This window comes from Leuciscus leuciscus (assembly GCF_965113295.1).
Source record: "Leuciscus leuciscus genome assembly, chromosome: 15".
NCBI classification, from domain to species: Eukaryota; Metazoa; Chordata; class Actinopteri; order Cypriniformes; family Leuciscidae; genus Leuciscus; species Leuciscus leuciscus.
In genome coordinates, this window is record NC_138739.1 from 18,594,006 (window position 1) to 18,617,415 (window position 23,410).

At 41.7% G+C, this 23,410-nt stretch overlaps 2 protein-coding genes and 2 long non-coding RNA genes across 4 annotated transcripts in view; 1 reads left to right on the forward strand and 3 right to left on the reverse strand.

Moving 5' to 3' along the window:
- Positions 1-23,410, forward strand: part of LOC309475595 (uncharacterized protein) — a 374,444-nt gene that overhangs the window by 319,389 nt on the left and 31,645 nt on the right. The window lies entirely within an intron of this gene.
- Positions 1-23,410, reverse strand: part of LOC309475658 (CD48 antigen-like) — a 91,477-nt gene that overhangs the window by 58,395 nt on the left and 9,672 nt on the right. The window lies entirely within an intron of this gene.
- LOC309476785 lies at positions 15,941-19,255 on the reverse strand. Its single transcript, XR_014198362.1, has 3 exons — positions 18,129-19,255; positions 17,430-17,548; positions 15,941-16,903 (listed from the first exon to the last, which is right to left on the reverse strand). It is a non-coding gene; the product is annotated as an uncharacterized lncRNA (long non-coding RNA).
- Positions 20,892-23,312, reverse strand: LOC309475081. Its single transcript, XR_014197505.1, has 2 exons — positions 22,630-23,312; positions 20,892-22,109 (listed from the first exon to the last, which is right to left on the reverse strand). It is a non-coding gene; the product is annotated as an uncharacterized lncRNA (long non-coding RNA).

Sequence of the window (23,410 nt, forward strand, 5' to 3'; positions counted from 1 at the left end):
ATATCACATAATTCCTCAATATTTAACACAATTTTACTGAAAATAAAATAAAAATAAAAATAATTATTTGAAAAGAATAGACACAGTAAATTTGACAGGGCCCCCTGCTGGCCCAGTGCCCTGGGCAAGTGCCCAGTAGGCCCGTGCGTTAATCCGTGCCTGAATTCACTGTATTGTTGCCAAATTCAGTTCGCACATCATTGCTGTCCTGATGGTTATACTACAACACTTATTTTGGGAAAAATATATTTTAAATTGTATATTGTAAATGTATGATTTTTATGAACAATATTCAATAACTGCACTGTAATTCACAGTACTGTTGCCAAATTCAGTTCACACATCACTGCTGTTCTGATGGTTATACTACAACACTTATTTTGAAAAAAAAAAAGAGTTTTTAATTGTATGTAAAATTGTAAATGTATCTTTTTGATGATTTTTATTATGAAAAATATTCAATAACTTCACTGTAATTCACTGTATTGTTGCCAAATTCAGTTCACACATCACTGATGTCCTGATGGTTATACTACAACACTTATTTTGGGAAAAATATATTTTAAATTGTATATACAATTGTAAATGTATGATTTTTATGAACAATATTCAATTTCTTCACTGTAATTCACAGTATTGTTGCCAAATTCAGTTCACACATCACTGCTGTCCTGATGGTTATACTACAACACCTTGGTAGTACCATCAAATGATAGCCTATAGCGATGTCATCAGGATACACATACACCAGTAGGCAGTGGCCCACCTTACCAGAATTTATAGTTTACCCACCTCTAGTGTGCTAACCAAGATAGGGACCGTCTAAAAAGTTGTAATATTTTTTCATTGTGTGCAAACAGACAACTACATTTTAGCCAACTACAACTGTACCAGCAAATATCTCTCACATTATGTGTTCTAATGCTATTGATTGTCCTTTAGCAACAATAAAAAGTGCATTATAATGATAGGATAGGAAACCTGCCTCACTGCACATACTGTACACAAATATTTTTTCTCAATTCACCAAATTTTTTTCATTAATTCACCAAAGGGATTTTTTACTATCCGAAGGTTGTAGCATGTTCCTATTGACCAGACTGACTTACTTCAGGTGAAATTTGGACCATAACTCCCTTACTGTACCAACAATAATCAAATATGTTTATGAAACAATCTCTATAATTCCCCTAAATCATTTTTTCGTGTTCCAAAGGCTGTAGTGCTTTCCCAATGACCAGACTGACTTACTACACGTGAAATTTTGACAATAACTCCCTTACTGTTCGTACAATTATCAAGTAAGTTTATGAAAAAATACTGTAATTCACCTAAAGTATTTGTTCATGTTCCAAAGGCTGTAGTGCTTTCCTTGTGACCTGACTGACTTAGGCCTACTACAGGTGAAATTTTGACAATACCTCCCTTACTGTACATACAGCACACAAACATTCATATGGAAAAATTACAATAATTCACCTAAAGTGTTTTTTTCATGTTCCAAAGGGTATAGTACTGTCCTAGTGACCAGACTGACTTACTCCAGGTGATAATTTGACAAAACCTCCCTTACTGTCAATTATCAAATATCTTTATGTAATAAATATATTATTACATGTGTTTATTACATATGTTTATGTAATAAACTGTAATTCACCTATAGTGTTTAAAAATATATATATATTCCAAAGGTTGTAGTGCTTTCCTAGTGACCACACTGACTTACTCCAGGTGAAATTTTAACAATACCTCCCTTACTACATGTACAATAATCAAATATGTTTATGAAAAAATTACTGTAATTCATCTAAAGTATTTTTTTTTTCAAGTTCCAAAGGCTTTAGTGCTTTCCTAGTGACCAGACTGACTTAGTACAGGTGAGATTGTGCCAATACCTCCCTTACTGTACCAACAATAATCAAATATGTTTATGAAACAATTACTGTAATTCCCCTAAAGTATTTTTAATGTCCCAAAGGCTGTAGTGCTTTCCTAGAGACCAAACTGACTTACTTACTACAGGTGACATTTTGACAATACCTTATAAATACTGTATTACATAATAATATTGTAACGGTCACCAGCTGGAGTGCCCTTGAAAGCCACCAGAGGGCACTCCACATCAGACACTCACGTTCACTCTCAGACTACATTTCCCATACTCACTGCCCGGACTCATCTCTGATCACTCATCACAGTCACCTGTACCTCATTATCACTGATTGCATTCACCTGTGTCCCATCACCCTGTTAGTCTCAGTCTATTTATACCATGTTCATTCATTCACTCACCGCGAAGTCTTGTTTTAGTGTTACACTGCAATTCTGAGCATTCTCTTGGTTTCCTTGTCTCTTGGTTTTTGGATATCTTGCCCTGTTCCCTGGATTACTCTCTTGCCTCTGGTCCCTGCCTGTTTTGTTTGTTTGTTTGTTTGTTTGTTTCTTTTGTTGGACTGCCTATCTGTGTATGACCCTTGCCTGTATCTTGGATTACGCCTCTGGATTGCCCTCAAATAAAGCTGCACTTGGATCTAAACCTTCGTGTCTCGGAACAGTCCGTAACAGAAGACTTCGCCACGCCCAGATCCAGCAGCTATGACCACCAGGAATCCAGCAGTACAGATCTCGCCTGATCTTCCCAGCATGAGCCGGGAATTCGCTGGACAGATCGCGGCCTTGGCCCTGGATAGCCTCGATCTGTTCCAGTACACCTGGGGGTTTGTTCCTCTCGCTGCCTCTTGCTCTCTGGGTGACGAGGCAATTAAGTTGTGTTACCGGCTGGGGGCTAAGGAGGTCGACCCGAGGGAGCTCCCCGATCTCTCCGGTTTGGATTGGAGAGAGGCACTCTCCAGATGTGAGGAGAGCTTCCTTCCATGGCACGCCAGGTCATCGTCTGCACTTCACGCCAGTCCAGCCGAGCCTACACTTCACGCCAGTCCAGCCAAGCCCGCACTTCACGCCAAATCTGCCGAAGCCAAGGCAGTATGCGTCATGCCCGCCGCCCCTGAGACTGAGAGCATCATGCCTGCCGTGCCTGAGACAGCAAGCGACATGCCTGCCAAGCTAGAGCCCTCTTCATCGCTGGTCCCGTCCAGCACAGAGCCCTCTTCATCGCTGGTTCCGTCCAGCTCAGAGCCCTCTTCGCCGCTGGTCCTGCCCAGCTCAGAGCCCTCTTCGCCGCTGGTTCCGTCCAGCACAGACCCAGTTCCGGTGGCCCCGAAACGGAGGAGAAGGAAGACTTCCTCCATGCCTGTTCCGGTGGTCCCAGTTCCGGTGGTCCCAGTTCCGGTGGTCCCGAATCCAGTGGTCCCAGTTCCGGTGGTCCCAGTTCCGGTGGTCCCGAGTCCGGTAGTCCCGAGTCCGGTGGTCCCAGAACTCCCCATCATCAGTCCTGCCATGGCCAGGAAGGCCGTGTTCCTCTTCTATGCAGTGGCGGTACTGCATGTGTGGAGGAGACACAGTGTCGCTGCCGAGCCAGAGCTTCACGTCAGTCCTGCCGAGCCAGAGCCAGAGCTTCACGTCAGTCCTGCCGAGCCAGAGCCAGAGCTTCACGTCAGTCCTGCCGAGCCAGAGCCAGAGCTTCACGTCAGTCCTGCCGAGCCAGAGCCAGAGCTTCACGTCAGTCCTGCCGAGCCAGAGCCAGAGCTTCACGTCAGTCCTGCCGAGCCAGAGCCAGAGCTTCACGTCAGTCCTGTCCGGCCAGAGCCAGAGACTGTGTACGCCACGTCTTCCACGCCCGTGTCTTCGGACAAGATGGCCGCCGCCGAGCCTGTTCACGTCACGCCTGCCGAGCCTGTGTCTTCGGACAAGATGGCCGCCGCCGAGCCTGTTCACGTCACGCCTGCCGAGCCTGTGTCTTCGGACAAGATGGCCACCGCCGAGCCTGTGTCTTCGGACAAGAAGGCCGCCGCCGAGCCTGTGTCTTCGAACAAGATGGCCGCCGCCGAGCCTGTTCACGTCACGCCTGCCGAGCCTGTGTCTTCGGACAAGAAGGCCGCCACCGAGCCTGTTCACGTCACCCCTGCCGAGCCTGTGTCCCCTGACAAGATGGCCGCCGTCGAGCCTGTGTCTGTTCCTGAGCCTGAGCTGGTTGCGTCTGTTCCAGTGCCTGAGCCGGTGGCGCCAGTTCCAGTGCCTGAGTCGGTGGCGCCAGTTCCAGTGCCTGAGTCGGTGGCGCCAGTTCCAGTGCCTGAGTCGGTGGCGCCAGTTCCAGTGCCTGAGTCGGTGGTGCCAGTTCCAGTGCCTGAGTCGGTGGTGCCAGTTCCAGTGCCTGAGTCGGTGGTGCCAGTTCCAGTGCCTGAGTCGGTGGTGCCAGTTCCAGTGCCTGAGTCGGTGGTGCCAGTTCCAGTGCCTGAGTCGGTGGTGCCAGTTCCAGTGCCTGAGTCGGTGGTGCCAGTTCCAGTGCCTGAGTCGGTGGTGCCAGTTCCAGTGCCTGAGTCGGTGGTGCCAGTTCCAGTGCCTGAGTCGGTGGTGCCAGTTCCAGTGCCTGAGTCGGTGGTGCCAGTTCCAGTGCCTGAACTGGTGTCTGTTCCTGAGCCGGTGTCTGTGTCTGTTCCTGTGTCTGTGTCTGTTCCTGTGTCTGTGTCTGTTCCTGTGTCTGTGTCTGTTCCTGTGTCTGTGTCTGTTCCTGTTCCTGAGCCGGTGTCTGTTCCTGAGCAGCCGGTGCCTGTTCCTGAGTGGGTGCCTGTTCCGTGGCCGCCCGAGGGGTCGTCTCCGCCGTGGCCGCCCGAGGGGTCGTCTCCGCCGTGGCCGCCCGAGGGGTCGTCTCCGCCGTGGCCGCCCGAGGGGTCGTCTCCGCCGTGGCCGCCCGAGGGGTCGTCTCCGCCGTGGCCGCCCGAGGGGTCGTCTCCGCCGTGGCCGCCCGAGGGGTCGTCTCCGCCGTGGCCGCCCGAGGGGTCGTCTCCGCCGTGGCCGCCCGAGGGGTCGTCTCCGCCGTGGCCGCCCGAGGGGTCTTCTCCGCCGTGGCCGCCCGAGGGGTCTTCTCCGCCGTGGCCGCCTGAGGGGTCGTCTCCGCCGTGGCCGCCCGATGAACAGTCCGCTCCATCCTGGCCGCCTGAGGGAAAGTCTCCGCCCTGGCCGCCTGATGGACTGTCTGCTCCGCCCTGGCCGCCTGATGGACTGTCTGCTCCGCCCTGGTCGTCTGAAGGGTCGTCTGCTCCGCCCTGGCCGCCTGAAGGGTCGTCTGCTCCGCCCTGGCCGCCTGAAGGGTCGTCTGCTCCGCCCTGGCCGCCTGAAGGGTCGTCTCCGCCGCCCTGGTCGTCTGCTTCGCCCTGGCCGCCTGAAGGGTCGTCTGCTCCGCCCTGGTCGTCTGCTCCGCCCTGGTCGTCTGCTCCGCCCTGGTCGTCTGCTCCGCCCTGGTCGTCTGCTCCGCCCTGGTCGTCTGCTCTGCCCTGGCCGCCTGAAGGGTCGTCTTCTCCGCCCTGGCCACCTGAAGGATCGTCTGCTCCGCCCTGGTCGTCTGCTCCGCCCTGGCCGCCTGAAGGGTCGTCTGCTCCGCCCTGGCCGCCTGAAGGGTCGTCTGCTCCGCCCTGGCCGCCTGAAGGGTCGTCTGCTCCGCCCTGGCCGCCTGAAGGGTCGTCTGCTCCGCCCTGGCCGCCTGAAGGGTCGTCTGCTCCGCCCTGGCCGCCTGAAGGGTCGTCTGCTCCGCCCTGGCCGCCTGAAGGGTCGTCTGCTCCGCCCTGGCCACCTGAAGAGTCGCCTGCTCCGCCCTGGCCACCTGAAGGGTCGCCTGCACTGCCTGCTCTGCCCCGGTCGCCTGCACTGCCTGCTCCGCCCCGGTCGCCTGCACTGCCTGCTCCGCCCCGGTCGCCTGCACTGCCTGCTCCGCCCCGGTCGCCTGCACTGCCTGCTCCGCCCCGGTCGCCTGCACTGCCTGCTCCGCCCCGGTCGCCTGCACTGCCTGCTCCGCCCCGGTCGCCTGCACTGCCAGCTCCGCCCCGGTCACCTGCACTGCCTGCGTCGCCACAGTCTCCAGGTCCTCTTCCGCTCCACGGGCCTGGCCCTCCATGCCGCCCCCGGGTCCGCCTCCGCTCCACCACCCTCCTGGACAATTTAGGAGCGTCTGGAATCCGCTCCTTAAAGGGGGGGCTATGTAACGGTCACCAGCTGGAGTGCCCTTGAAAGCCACCAGAGGGCACTCCACATCAGACACTCACGTTCACTCTCAGACTACATTTCCCATACTCACTGCCCGGACTCATCTCTGATCACTCATCACAGTCACCTGTACCTCATTATCACTGATTGCATTCACCTGTGTCCCATCACCCTGTTAGTCTCAGTCTATTTATACCATGTTCATTCATTCACTCACCGCGAAGTCTTGTTTTAGTGTTACACTGCAATTCTGAGCATTCTCTTGGTTTCCTTGTCTCTTGGTTTTTGGATATCTTGCCCTGTTCCCTGGATTACTCTCTTGCCTCTGGTCCCTGCCTGTTTTGTTTGTTTGTTTGTTTGTTTCTTTTGTTGGACTGCCTATCTGTGTATGACCCTTGCCTGTATCTTGGATTACGCCTCTGGATTGCCCTCAAATAAAGCTGCACTTGGATCTAAACCTTCGTGTCTCGGAACAGTCTGTAACAAATATAATACTGTAATTCACTAAAGGGGGTTTGTTTGTGGTTGTAGTACATTAATAGGGGCTACATTATTATTAACAGTAGTGACTGAACCTGTATGCATTGGTGCAGCAAATCTGACAGATAATGAACAGCAAGATCATGGAGGCATTCAAGATACTGTACAGTGCACTGTTTTATTTCTATTATCTTTCTAATTGTTCATGGAATACCACTGGGATTATACATAAAAGTTGTAATTAATTCCTCGTGGTTAGAGTAATATTTCAATTTCACCTCTTTAAAATGTTGCTGTTGTTGATCCTCTCTTGGTTTAAGTTGTTCTTATTATCATAAACCCTTTAACTGATTGTTTTGTCAAGTACTTTTTACTTTACTATATTTTATTTTAGTGAAGTGACGTAAAAGTTTAAGTAAAACAAATGTGTGTGTTTGAATACAATTATTATTTTTTTTATGTTTTTTTGGTAAACAAAAAATATTTAAGCAATTTAACATGTTATTTAATATTTATTCATTGCATTATGTAATTGGTTAACACACATAACTATAACTGTTAGTGGTTTGTTACATAATTAATCCTTGTCATGTTTACCAATGTGAACAGTGCCAAAGATGGTACCCAATGTATGCTGCGTTGGACTATCACCAGACAAGCTACCTGGAGAAGATGCCCAATGGTTGTGCTCACTGTGTACCTTAAACAGTGGAACATCATTAAAGAATATCTGCTGAAACTTCTGCTTTATTGTCCTTGTTGGATTGTATATGGATATATTGTATATGGATATGGAATATGGATTACCACTGTATATCTGTATTTTGGGACTTAAGGTTAAAGACCCAAGGACCAGATATGATTTATTAAGACCAGGAGTTAGAAGTGCAGTCAATTTAAGACAAGAGTCAGAATTATAATAAATTAAAGGAAATTTAATTTTCATCAGGCAGAAGTCAGCTTCAAGAATCACAAGGAGCCTCACTGGAGTGATTACTCCAGTGATCAAAAGTAGGCCGCTTCCCCTTAAATCACAGCAATTATACCCTTCACCAAGGTCTAAGCTTTGTCATTCCTTCAGGTTGAATGATTCTGATTGGCTAATAAATAATCACACATTTTCTACACATAGATAGACTGAAGCATTTCTCCATCAATTATGCGGCTGACATTCGGACCCTGAATTTAGGCACGTCGTGACCTTCCACACTTGTAGTGATTGTAATGAATAGTAATTGGACCAATTTTTGAGTCTGTAGGACCAACTCTATAGCGCCACCACCAGTTTAAAAATTCAACATTAAAAGGATTATAGCTTTTGAACCCTTTGATCTAGATGTGAATGTAAATAGATGTAAAATGAAACTTAGTACACCTGATTCCACTCATTATGTTGATCACAATCAATATCTTACATTAAGACTCTGCCCATTACAGTAGTGGCCATTTTGAAAAGTATAGTGTTCAGTTTTTTTTGCTACTCCTCATTCAAATTTTGTTCAATTCTTACGAAAATTGGCTCAGATGATCTTTGGACCGAGCCACACAGAAGTGACTGAACAGATTTTTGATTTTCGCTACCGTTCCCGATATATTTTTCTCCAAATTTGACCTGTATTTGTTGCCTTATGCTATTTAGCTTAGCATCCTAATTGGTTAGCATGCTAACCAGATGCCATTTTTTTCTAATGTGGCTCTTCAGCTATCAGGCTAACCATAAACTACATTAGCATTTAACTAACTTAGCTTGCTAATCTGGTTAACATGCCTTTGTGTGCTCATTCTTACACTTAAGCCTCTCCTCGGCAGCTTGGTAAAACAGCGTCAACTGAGTGGCGCAAGCTGCAAAACCACATGCCACGGGCCACGTAGAAGATGGATACCCGACCCGAGCCCGACGGCCCCCCCGGTACCCGACGGGCCGGGCCGGGTTCGGACAGATATTTAGAAATTATGTTCGGGTTTGGGTCGGGTTCAAAAACAGCTTATTATGTAGGTAGCCAATGTGCCTGATGCTTTCACTTAATGCAAACATTCGTTTTTGTGATTAAAATACATGCAAAATATTACCATAACATCTGTCTTCCTGTGTGCAGAAATTTGTTTATGTAGCCGAAACACGTGCACGTGCGCCCTGATGCACTCATCCTGTTGACATTTCCGAATGCCTTCCTACAGTTGCTTAAAGGGGTGGTTTACTGCTTTTTTTCTTTGCATGATTGTGTTTATGGGGTGCAATATAACATGTCTTAGTGTTTTTTATTTTTTTTTAAGTCTTATTTTTCATAAATTTCACCTTTATTGTAAGCCGCTTTCTCCTCTGTCATTTGAACGACCGGTTGACTTCCTGATTCTATGAAACCACTCCCTCAGAAACAGGCAATGGGCTCAGATTGGTTAGTTGGGCCGGTGTGTTGTAATTGGCTAAACTGCGTAGTGCATGTTGTCCGGAAACTTCACGCCCATTACCTTTACGGGCGAAAGTTGCATGTGCTCTGGTCAAATGTAAATAATGGTGTCAATACTGCCTTATCAGTTTGAGCCAGAATCAGACCCAGAAAGCGGCAATGAAGAGAATCAAGCAACCTCAGCAAACACGACTCTTACAAAACGTTTCTGAATGGTAGCCTACTAATTTTTTTATTATTATTCTATTCTATTCTATTCTAATCTACTATTATTATTATATAAGAATTTCGATACGCTGTTACTTGAAAATGCTACTGCTGCTTGTTAGCTTTTGAGATACGGTTTTCTCCTGATTAAACATTTAATATAACTGAATAAATGACTGAGTAATACCGTTTTTTTAAGTTATTGTTTTAACTTCAGCAGCTGAAGTTGGCTGTTGCGATTACATATAATTTTTTTAACTTTATACACGTTTGTCTTATACACACAAAATAGCATCGAACTAACTGGCTATAAACAAACAGCGTTGGCATTGGTTTACGTTCTTGATCAAATCGAAAAATTACGTCATAAAATATACATGGAAAATACATTTACAAAATTAGTACATAATTACAAAATGTTTGTACGCGTTTGTACGTGTAAGTGGCTACTAAAGCCAGCGCTGGCATTTGTTTACGTCCTTGATAAAACTAAAACATTACGTCTGAAATTATACATGCAAACATTATTAAGTCTTACTTACAGGTTGTGGCCCAACAAACTGCTGCCTCTGGTTTTAAAGTTGGAACTGCTTCATGTTTTAGTAACAGTTTCTTGTTGAATCCGGCATTGAAGTCGTGGAGATTCTGGAAGCTGTCTTCCGTAAAACGCGCAGCACATGAGCTATTACGATTGAAATTTTCAGGAACATAATCAAACATAAATTTTAGCCATTGTTGACGAACTACAGCGTCCGTATGAAGCCCGAACACAGAAGACCTGGCAGCTGGGTGAAAATAACACACGGCATGGCTTTCGACGGCATGGCTACAGCTCTCCACTATAACTCTTCCTCTTCGACAAAGCCGCAGAAATATGGCCATGCCCCCTTTTTTGCATGGGTTAGTTACGTATAAAACCCGGGAAGTATCTCATTGTAGTCACATTCGAGTCGTTTTTGTAGGCATTAAACTTCCTGATTTTTAAAAGACGATATCTCTGCTTACGTTGAACTTTCAGCGCAGCAACTTTGCAGATACTGTTCATGCACCAACAGCAACATTACACACCATTTAAAATGAAAAAAGTGAAATCACAATCAACCACCCCTTTAATAAAAGCGGGCTTTCCACACAAACAAACGTAAATGTGTCATTAGTATGAGAAAAAATGGGATTTTAACTGTCGGTCTCAGGTCGGGCTCGGACATAAATATCTTTATGCCTGTCGGGCTCGGGTCGGGTTCGGTTACTGTTCTGTCGGACGCAGGCCGGGCTCGGACGGAAAAATTCGGCCCGATCCGCACTCTAGAGCCACGAACCATTCCGGTTGTGGGTTTGAATCCTGTGTGGCACATTCCCAGATCGCAAGAGGAATTGTGGCCTTAAGTGGTGGAAAAGTTGCTTCTGTTCCAGACATGGTGTCTATATGTGAACGAAGTCGATAAATAACATGCAGCAAATTTATGCAAAAATGATTTTGTAAAATTAGGTTGTAGCTGCAGGTGTTATAGGCCTATGTGTAGTTATATGTGTTAGGTGTTATTTGTGTAGTAACAACTTTTAGTTAACGAGTTATTGAACGCGTAAGTCCATAGACCAAATTGCCGGGAAATTGCCAGAACGCCTTCTGTGTGAATGCAAACACGACCCGGGATTGATCCCGGCATCGATGCCGGGTTGGGGACGTAGTAACATTGCCGTGTTCAGAACAGGTGTTTAATTTAGACTAAGAATTTAGACTCCCTGCCAGAATCTGACTCCCCTTCGCGTGCACGCGCATGACGTCACTTCACTAGCCGCATCTGTCTTTAACGTTCTTTTTCCCTTTCCTTAAAGGAGGGCGTTCCCCTTCCTAAAAAAAAAACGTCTCCCCTTTTTAAATTTTAAATCCAACCTTTTAAACAAGTGTAACAATGGGGAAATTATCAATGAACATCGGATGTGTGGCGTAGCGGTGTTCACTTAGGCAGTTCTAATTAACCTATTTTCGACTACGCCACCTGGGGAATTTCACCCCAGGAATCTAACGATACCTCTAATGTAATAGGCACGCACAGGTCCTAATCACTTCGAGTCAGAGACACAGATGAATTGCAAAAAAGATGTACATTTATTTTATTAATCGTTAAAAGACATTTGTCATTAAAAGGTGTTGACCAGCAATCACTTCAATTTGCTAAATTCTAATGTTGGCGGTGGAGGGACCTGGGCACACCCAGGGGGCAGTCTCGGGATTTCACCCTTTTGGAAATTACTCTACTCAGTGCACACATACACACCAGCACAGCACACTCAGCGACTCATGTCAGAGAAGACCACGGCACACAGTGAGGACACCACCACCTAATTTTGTCACTTGTCTGCCCCCGGGTTCCCAGGACCTACCAAAAAGCAAAAGAAAAGAGACATTAACCAGTGATATGTAACCAAAATAATATATAAACAAAATGATAATTAAACAAAATAAACTTGGTTTACAATTTCAGGAGGGGACCAACTCCTTGGTCCCGACCTGATCGTCACAAAGCAAAACCCCAAAAAACAAGAAAACTCTATAAACAAAAGATCACAATTTCAACAGCGTAAGTCAACCAAAAATAATATATAAATTCACCAACACAATAATTGAGTCGGAAACAAATACAAATTCAGAAACCCACTCACTCATTTACATGAATCAAAGTAATAAACAAAAAGAAAACAAAATAAACTCAAAAACATACCACGGTTACAAAGTCACCGTCAGTGGAAATAGTTCGTTTGAAACGATTCACTCGATACGGTTCACCGAAACGATTCACTTGCGATGGTTCACCCAGAATGGGTTACTTGAAGTGATTCTCAAAAGCAGTTCGCTCGGATAATTCGCTGGAAACGATTCACTTAGAACCATTCACCTGGCGTGAAACAGAACAAAACAAACCGAACAGCACAAAACAGAACAGCAGCTGGTAAGGCACAGCGCAAACAGGCTCCACAATGAAGCACCAGGCAGATAACTCTCGTTCAGAATGGCGATATGGTCCTTATCGCATGCCTAGAAACAAAACAAAGGATGTTACGCTGAAAGTTATTCCCCCTTGGCTTCATGCTCTAACAGTAACTCTATACATACAACTGAGCACGCTGTCCCGGGATCAATATGCGATGAATAGAGCCGAATGCCTCCGACAACGCTCACCGGCGCAGACAGATCTTATGCCTTGTTTATACTCGACGCAGCCGCAAGAGCGCGAGTCACCGCAGACCGCGCGCGCACCTCTCCAGACGGACGAGGCATTTATACTTGACGCGCGCGCCGTTGTGTTATTCTTTGAAACGACAGGGGGCGACTCGGAGTAATTTACCTCTAAACCACCGGGAAACAGCAGTGAAGAAGTAGTTTGCGTGGATCAAAACCTTTCATCAAAATTCTACAATTATTTTTGAATGATACCTGTTGCTGTCTTAAGACAACTTTGATAAACTTTTAAGATCCACTTAAAATGTTGACTAATGTAGTCATGTCCCACCCAGCAAAAACTCGTTGAAAAGACGTCGAAAAGACGACATTGCCAGACGTCTAAACAACGTTAAAATTTGGTTGAAAAGTGAAAAGCCGTCTTTTTCAGGTCGTTGAAAAGACGCCAATAAAAGGACGTCCCAATCGCGTCTAAATTAGGTTGTAAAGTGAGTTGAAAAGACGTCTTTTTCAGGCCTAATGTCAACCGTGAATTCATGATTATATTTAATATTCATAATAAGACAATTCATAAAAGATTTGCAAACCATGTGGGACATTCTACCAGAAACGTACATTATCTGTCCTTGAATTGTTACAGTGAATAAAAAAGTATTTCATCCAAAAATTTCTAAAACTGGCTCATAGTTGATTTCTGTGAGTTGTTCTGTAAAGGAATATGTCATTCATTAGGTTCTCAGATATTTTTTTCTTTATTAAAAACACTTTTGAAAATTACAAATCCTGTCCATGCCCTTGTCCTCAGCCAAATTGGAGCTACAGCTTTCATAGTTTTGTTATGCTACAAACTGTTATTTAAAAAAAAAAAAACTCATCAATAACAAGTTTAAGCTGTTATCATTCACATCAACTGATCAAAAACATAAAATTATATATAAATTCTACAAATAAATTCTATTTTACAACTGTCCCCATGTTTTGGTCAGTCCAGTCACGTTTACATAAAACTCTACATAAAATGTGTGAAATACACCTTTAAGGGTATCACTCAGAGGAAGTGACATCATTTGACCCAGGTGAAGCTTACATTGATTAAGGCTGAATTGTTTCATTGAATTGTATGATTTTAAGCTTGTTTTTGTATGTTTTTTTTAGGAAGACGAGCTAAAGGGTCAGGCCCTGTCACGGTTAAACATTCCAGAAAATAATGAAAATGTTTTAAATCCAAAACATGTCTAAAAAGGTTATTGAAATTCCTTGCTTGCATGTTAACAGTTTTTATGCTAGCATGCTAGCAGGCTGAGTAATGGCAGTTTACAATGGCCAACCGTCAGGCCCTGTCACATCAGGCCCTGTCACATTCCTGTGTGACACGGCCTTACAAATTAATGTTATTGTTCTTTTTTATTACATTTATTGCATATGTTATGTATTTAACGCATGCAATAGTAAAATGAAGGCCAAGGTGCTTGATTTTTATACAACTGTGGCCATGGAAGTGATTTAAACACCTAAATTCAATTATTTGGAGGGCTGTCCCAATACTTTTGGCAATATTATGTATGTCCTTGGCTGAATTTTACCATAGTCTAATATTACTTTAACATTAAAATTATAATAATAATTTAAAAAAGAAATGCCAATCAAAACTTAAATAAAGAACACAAAACATAACTTTTTCTGCATCATCAAAATCCATAAAGTCAGTCCTGTCACAGTACCGTCAGTCCTGTCACGCCATGGTCAGTCCTGTCACACAGGAAATTATGATAAAAGTGTACTATTTGAGGAAATATTAATTAATTAATCTCTTTAACTGTGTAGATGAAGGTGGGGGTATATATCCACTACTATGTTTTTATAAAAATCTCCTATGTAAAGGTAGTTATTTTACAACTATATGAGTGCCTGCGGGTATTCTGTGATTTTGTGTACTACAGTTGACCGAAAAGTTACTTATATTTCTTAAAGGAATTATAAAACCATGTTAGATACAATCAGGGACATGTGATCAATAAGAAAATGCTATCTGTATCAAAGAAATTCATTAGGAAACCATTCTAACATATACAAATTTGTCTGTGACAGGGCCTGACATTTTAGGGGTGAAATGCGTATAAAAATGTATTTTATTTAATCATAAAAACATGCTGAGATGGGATGATATGTGTTTCTCATAGTTTAACATGTCCTCCATATGTCTCAACGTTCAGATTTAAGAAAAATATATTTTTTTCCCCAAGATTTTTTAAAGTGGAAATGTACGTTTCTGGTAGAATGTCCCATTTATTGACACATCTTTCACATAAAAAACACTTTCCTGATCACATCTTAAGCCTGCATTTGATCAAGCATACCCTAAAAACAGTTATATTGTGAAATATTACTACAATAAAAATAACATTTCATAAATATACATGTAAATATATAGTAATGTGTAATTTATTCATGTGATGCAAAACTGAATTTTCAGCATCATTACTTCAGTCTTCAGTGTCACATGATCCTTCAGAAATCATTTTATGATTTGATTATCAAAAAAAAAAATATTATCAGTTGTACGGCTTCATATTTTTGTGGAAACTATGATACAGTTTTCAGTATTCTTTGAATAGAACTTTCAAAAGAACAGCATTTATTTGAAACATTTTTTTTTTTTTAAACAATTATAAAGTTTTACTGTGACTTATCAAATTTTTCTTTTCTGTAACATTTTTTCAAAACAATAAATCTTAAAAATATTGAAAATGTTAATAAAACAGAACAATGATGACCAATTATAACCACATTAGAAAACAGTAAAGGGATAGTTCACACAAAAATGTAAATTCTGTCATACTTACCCTCATGTCGCTCCAAACCCATACGACTTTTGTGGAGAACACAAATGAAGATATTTTTAACAGATGCCTTGTGTGCGCAAACCATTACGTCTTTATTCACAAATGATCAGAGGCGGACAGAGTACACAGCTTAATTACTTGAGTAAAAGTACAGATACCCCTTGCTAAATTTTACTCAAGTACAAGTAAAAGTACTACAGTCAGATGTCTACTTAAGTAAAAGTACTAAAGTACTTGTTTTTAAAAGTACTTGAGTATCAAGAGTACAAGAGTACATTTTCTAAATATTGCATTACTACTGCCACAGTGCTTACATACATTGGTAAACACAGCAAACACTTGAAGCGAAAACTATCATTAACTTGTTCAGAAAATTGAAATAGTCTGGCGAGGTGGGGCACAGGTTGGCACATTTCCGGGATGTGATATTTTTTTTCCCAGGATGGTAGGGGAAGACTCATGAATATTCATTAGGGAAGTCATCCCTGATTGGTCTGATGACCTAACCCCACCCCTAAACCTACCCGTCACTGGGGGTCTTATGACCTCCCTAACCCCACCCCTAAACCTACCCGTCACTGGGGGTCTTATGACCTCCATAACCCCGCCCCTAAACCTACCCGTCACTGGGGGTCTTATGACCTCCATAACCCCGCCCCTAAACCTACCCGTCACTGGGGTTAAGACCAATCAGGGATGACTTCCCTAATGAATATTCATCAGTCTTCCCCTACCATCTTGAAAAAAAAAAAAAAAATATCGCTCCCGGGATGGACCTGCTGCGTCTTCATCCATTGTTTCGTCCATGGTTTCGTCTCTTATCTAAATCTGACCATGGAGTTGACTTTGGCGGAAAGCTGAAGGTGATTGCTGATAGGCTGTCCCAATCAGTGGCGCCTGCACAATCCAATCACATTTGAGAGGGAAACAACAAATTGAGGGTTTCCGAGATGTTTCTTTTTTCCTTTTTTTTTTAGAAGTAACGGGTACTCACAGTTATGGATAGAAATGTAGTGGAGTAAAGAGTACAATATTTGCCTTTCAAATGTACTTGAGTAAAGTCATGAGTACTCCCCAAAAATGATACTCGAGTAAAGTACAGATCCCTCAAAATTGTACTTAAGTACTGTACTCAAGTAAATGTACTCCGTTACTGTCCGGCTCTGCAAATGATGTATCTCCGACGCATGTTGCACCATGAGATGGCTGGCTCTCTCGTCAACACAACACTGATGAATCGTGGTGCTCCGTAAACATGTGTCAGAGATGTATATTTTGTGAATAAAGATGCAATGGTTTTTTTTTTGCACACACAAAGCATTCACTTCGCTTCATAAAGTTGAGGTTAAACCACTGGAGTCATATTGATTATTGTTATAATGTCTCTAAAGCTTGAAAGTTGTAGTTGCATAAACTGTGAAATGGAGGGACAGAAAGTTCTCAGATTTCATTAAAAAGATCTACATTTGTGTTTCAAAGATGAACGAAAGTCTTACAGGTTTGCAACGACATGAAGGTGAGTGATGAAAATGTTTGGTAATGTTTGACGCATTAGGTAAATCAGTTCCTCAGGGGCACCAGTAGATCTCTGATCTTCTGCTCCTTCCACCATCCCAATCCTGGATTATTGAGCCACGGCAGAAGTTTCCACTTTGAATGCTTTAGCCTGGCTGTTTTTTCTCCAGCATCTAAAGTGAGAAAGAAATCAATAACCAAAATGTAAATGTAAAAAAACAATGGTTGTCCAAAATGTGAAGTATACACTTGAGTTTTCCCTCTACATGTACGTGGAAGATTTCAGTCATAGATAAATTGTAAATGTTTGCTTGATTAGACATTACCTGTCTAGCGACGTATGTTTATGCTGAAATATAATATTGGTTTGTGTTTTAAAATCACCTATCACATGTCATTTTGTAGCGAACTTGAGTAGCAAGTTCAAAGTATCGTGTGATTAAAGTTTTGAGCTTCAGAACTTCCGATAACATAGTGAGTTTTTCGGGAGCGAATGTTTCAGTGCACTGTAAGGATTTTGTGATAAAGACAGCCCTTAACCACTGACTACTGAGCTAGAGACCTGAGTGATATGCACCCAGAGTTATGCACCTTGATTAGCTTGTTCAGGTGTGCTGGACTAGATTGGAGTAAACCTCTGTATGTAAGTGGACCTTGAGAGACAATGTTGAGATCTCCTGCAATATGTTCTGAACTTACAACACTGGTGTCCAGACCAAAGTTCTGCAGAGTTTCTGGTGATCCTGGATCAGCTGCTCAGGTCTGCTTAATTGGGTTTGGAGCTAAACTCTGTGATCAGGACTAGATGGCAAACAATACTGTAAAGGGGAGAAGACAAACAATATTATTATGCTATAAATAATTTGTTCTGTGTTCATCTGCTTACCTGTAGAAAGTATGCATCATGAATAAGCGTATATTGAATTTGATATTTTAATTACACTGTTTTACTACATTAATACTAACTACAAACCTGATAAAAAGGACTGGGCAGTGGAGGAAAGCCTTATTTTGCCCTCCAGGTGGGCGTAATGGTGTGACGTCACGTGATAACTATGAATTAACCATACAGTGTGTACTTAGGTTAAATAAATTAGCTTATTTCCATTCATCCATTGACCAATTGTCAGCAAAACCTTTACAAAGCTATCAAAATCTCTCATCTACACATAAGATGTGATTAAAAGCCCAAACTTACAGCTCAAGTCTACAGTTAACCTAACATAACGTTAACGTTACCTCTAGTTAGCCTAACTGTTGAGATGCTAAAGGACTTTTGCGAAGACACTAAACCATTTCTATAAAGTAAATATTCAACGGAAGCGAGTCATTTACATGAAAGAAAGTGTCAGGAACATTTGTATGTACTATTTGTGTAATTTTATGGACTAAACTTACCTTAAAGTAGTTAAAACAACAGTGAGAGACGGAGTTTCGCTGATTGTCAGTTGAGCTGCCCTCGTTTCCATGGTAACGCCCTCCGTTCCAGTTCAAATGCGGCTTGAATGTACAACGCGCGCGCGCCCATTGAAACATGTAGAAGTCACGCAGCATTTACATACATTTAGATTGATGGAGTGAATTATTTGATAATCAGCTAAAATATCCTGAAACCTGATACATTATTAAGTGGATAGTAGGCCTGTGGGCATTGCAAACTGTAAATGGAATGAGAATATGAAAGCATTGAAAATGTAAAACAATGTTTGAAGTCATTTATAGGCTATATATAATAGGCTACATATAATATATAGGCCTACCTTTAGAAATGGTAAACGTGGTGTAGAAACAAAATAGCAAAAACTACATGATATTTATGAACATAGATGTAACACGAGGAACAATTAAGCTTCATGTTCTAGGTATTTTTAAATGTATTTTAAATATACAAAATGTATTTCAATATATTTAACAGTGCTTCACATATATGTGAATATATTAATATGCAGTTATTAATAGGCTATTTAAGTGCTGTTGTTTATCGGGGTCTACGGTGTTTAAACTACTGTGATGTTTACTGTTTTTATGGATGCATTATAGACATATTTTATGTAGGCTAATTGTTAAATGTTCAGAAATAGGTGTAATAATATTCAGCACAAGCGTTTTCCAACTAGATATGAACCACTAGGGTGCACTTTTTGCTGGATTTATGCCAAATCATGTAGGTATATATGGTTTGCGAACGTATAGGTGCTTACAAATAATGTAGTCCTGGGATGTGCAGTGACACGTAACTTTGAAACTATTTCTACAATCTATTTCTTCACTTGCTACAATAGACTTTAATTGTATTTATGCTATATTAGGGCTATATGTGGTCTTGGGCTAAATAAACAAAGCCAAATTTTCAACGTATTTTTTTGGGCTAAAATTGGACCAAATCAGACGGACCAAAGTCACCAAACAAAGCCAAATTTTCAACGTCTATGTTTGGGCTAAATTTAGACCAAACAAGACGGACCAAACAAAGCCCAATTTTCAACGTCTATGTTTGGGCTAAATTTGGACCAAATCAGACGGACCAAACAAAGCCCAATTTTCAACGTCTATGTTTGGGCTAAATTTGGACCAAATCAGACGGACCAAACAAAGCCCAATTTTCAACGTCTATGTTTGGGCTAAATTTGGACCAAATCAGATGGACCAAACAAAGCCCAATTTTCAACGTCTATGTTTGGGCTAAATTTGGACCACACCAGACGGACCAAACAAAGCCCAATTTTCAACGTCTATTTTTGGGCTAAATGAAGACTATGACGGGCCGACTTGATTTAGCCCAAAAAGCAACGTCTTAATGACGACTGGTGCTGGGTGGGGTGGCATTAACTAACATAAATGCGTTACCTTTTTACTCTTTGGCAATGTTAATAAAAATATACGTTTTTATTTTTTATTAATATAGCATTTACAGTAACTGAGTTTGTAATACAAAACTACAAGCTGAAGCCTTATTGAAGAGTGTTTAAACTTTAATTTTATCAGCAGGGCAAACTTCTGCTACTGTAAATGTAAGCAGTTACTTTAGACAAGTGCAAACTGGGTGCTTAATAGAAATGTGTTTCTATTCACAAAATGAGAGGCTTTTATTGGTCGCCATCAATGTAAATGTTTCTATGTGTATAGAGACAAAAGAATGAGGTTAATCACTGTCTGTTACCATCAGTGTACTGCCTCACTTTTATTTATGAAGACATTTATAAATGCAAACACAAAATAAAATCTTTAGTTTTTGTTTTTATTTCACAGCAAACTATAAATACAAATCTCTTTTGTAAATGAATTAAAAAATTATCTATTGTGTATTATTTAAAATTCTAAGTACTTTGTAATGTGTGTAATGGCAAACAAAGTCTATGCATCGTTGTCCCTCAGTGCATCAAAAAGGACCTGATTCAGCTTGAACTTTACATCAAGCTTCTTCCTTGGGTCCACTTTTGCAAGCATGTCAGCTAAAACTTGGCTTTGACAAATTTGTCTCGAAGATTTTTCCAAACTTTTCGACAAAATACGTCTTCCTTCCCCAACGTCTTCGCAATTTCCCTCCAGGAATTCTGTGCCATCTGACTGTCTCTATGGTCCCGCATGGAAGGATCATAAACATGCTGGTACAGACGTACCAGCTCGGACAAAGTCGCCTCGAAATCGTTCATCTTCGGATGCGGCGCCGCGCGCGATGTTACAAAAAGTGCCGTGCACACCGCCAGGCGAAATTGGGTCTTGCGAACCCAACGCGCGAGACCGCCCACTCCGCAATGACGTCATTTTTGCCGCGCGCGCCTCGCGATCTTGCGGCTGCGTCGAGTATAAACAAGGCTTTACACTCCAGTGGACATACGGATTAATCAGACTAATCGCTCAGTCAAACAACTCATAGAAACGTGGTTTACAAAACGCTGTTGCACGCAACCCACCCAGCAAAAACTCGTTGAAAAGACGTCGAAAAGACGACATTGCCAGACGTCTAAAACGTTAAAATTTGGTTGAAAAGTGAAAGGTGAAAAGCCGTCTTTTTCAGGTCGTTGAAAAGACGCCAATTAAAGGACGTCCCAATCGCGTCTAAATTAGGTTGTAAAGTGAGTTGAAAAGACGTCTTTTTCAGGCCTAATGTCAACCTTGAATTCATGATTATATTTAATATTCATAATAAGACAATTCATAAAAGATTTGCAAACCATTTATTGACACATCAGATACATCTTTCACATAAAAAACACTTTCCTGATCACATCTTAAGCCTGCATTTGATCAAGCATACCCTAAAAACAGTTATATTGTGAAATATTACTACAATAAAAATAACATTTCATAAATATACATGTAAATATATAGTAATGTGTAATTTATTCATGTGATGCAAAACTGAATTTTCAGCATCATTACTTCAGTCTTCAGTGTCACATGATCCTTCAGAAATCATTATAATATGATTTGATTATCAAAAAAATAAATATTATCAGTTGTACGGCTTCATATTTTTGTGGAAACTATGATACAGTTTTCAGTATTCTTTGAATAGAACTTTCAAAAGAACAGCATTTATTTGAAACATATATTTTTTTTAAACAATTATAAAGTTTTTACTGTGACTTATCAAATTTTTCTTTTCTGTATAAACATTTTTTCAAAACAATAAATCTTAAAAATATTGAAAATGTTAATAAAACAGAACAATGACCAATTATAACCACATTAGAAAACAGTAAAGGGATAGTTCACACAAAAATGTAAATTCTGTCATTAATTACTTACCCTCATGTCGCTCCAAACCATAAGACTTTTGTGGAGAACACAAATGAAGATATTTTTAACAGATGCCTTGTGTGCGCAAACAATTACGTCTTTATTCACAAATGATGTATCTCCGACGCATGTTGCGCCATGAGATCGCTGGCTCTCTCGCCAACACAACACTGATGAATCGTGGTGCTCCGTGAACTCGTGTCAGAGATGTATTTGTGAATAAAGATGCAATGGGTTTTTTTTGCACACACAAAGCATTCACTTCGCTTCATAAAGTTGAGGTTAAACCACTGGAGTCATATTGATTAGTGTTATAATGTCTCTAAAGCTTGAAAGTTGTAGTTGCATAAACTGTGAAATGGAGGGACAGAAAGCTCTCAGATTTCATTAAAAAGATCTACATTTGTGTTTCAAAGATGAACGAAAGTCTTACAGGTTTGCAACGACATGAAGGTGAGTGATGAAAATGTTTGGTAATGTTTGACGCATTAGGTAAATCAGTTCCTCAGGGGCACCAGTAGATCTCTTCCTGATCTCTGATCTTCTGCTCCTTCCACCATCCCAATCCTGGATTATTGAGCCACGGCAGAAGTTTCCACTTGGAATGCTTTAGCCTGGCTGTTTTTTCTCCAGCATCTAAAGTGAGAAAGAAATCAATAACCAAAATGTAAAAAAACAATGGTTGTCCAAAATGTGAAGTATACACTTGAGTTTTCCCTCTACATGTACGTGCAAGATTTCAGTCATAGATAAATTGTAAATGTTTGCTTGATTAGACATTACCTGTCTAGCGACGTATGTTTATGCTGAAATATAATATTGGTTTGTGTTTTAAAATCACCTATCACATGTCATTTTGTAGCGAACTTGAGTAGCAAGTTCAAAGTATCGTGTGATTAAAGTTTTGAGCTTCAGAACTTCCGATAACATAGTGAGTTTTTAGGGAGCGAATGTTTCAGTGCACTGTAAGGATTTTGTGATAAAGACAGCCCTTAACCACTGACTACTGAGCTAGAGACCTGAGTGATATGCACCCAGAGTTATGCACCTTGATTAGCCTGTTCAGGTGTGCTGGACTAGATTGGAGTAAACCTCTGTATGTAAGTGGACCTTGAGAGACAATGTTGAGATCTCCTGCAATATGTTCTGAACTTACAACACTGGTGTCCAGACCAAAGTTCTGCAGAGTTTCTGGTGATCAGGGATCAGCTGCTCAGGTCTGCTTAATTGGGTTTGGAGCTAAACTCTGTGATCAGGACTAGATGGCAAACAATACTGTAAAGGGGAGAAGACAAACAATATTATTATGCTATAAATAATTTGTTCTGTGTTCATCTGCTTACCTGTACAAAGTATGCATCATGAATATGCGTATATTGAATTTGATCTTTTAATTACACTGTTTTACTACATTAATACTAACTACAAACCTGATAAAAATGACTGGGCAGTGGAGGAAAGCCTTATTTTGCCCTCCAGGTGGGCGTAATGGTGTGACGTCACGTGATAACTATGAATTAACCATACAGTGTGTACTTAGGTTAAATAAATTAGCTTATTTCCATTCATCCATTGACCAATTGTCAGCAAAACCTTTACAAAACTATCAAAATCTCTCATCTACACATAAGATGTGATTAAAAGCCCAAACTTACAGCTCAAGTCTACAGTTAACCTAACATAACGTTACCTCTAGTTAGCCTAACTGTTGAGATGCTAACGGACTTTTGCGAAGACACTAAACCATTTCTATAAAGTAAATATTCAACGGAAGCGAGTCATTTACATGAAAGAAAGTGTCAGGAACATTTGTATGTACTATTTGTGTGATTTTATGCTCTAAACTTACCTTAAAGTAGTTAAAACAACAGTGAGAGACGGAGTTTCGCTGATTGTCAGTTGAGCTGCCCTCGTTTCCATGGTAACGCCCTCCGTTC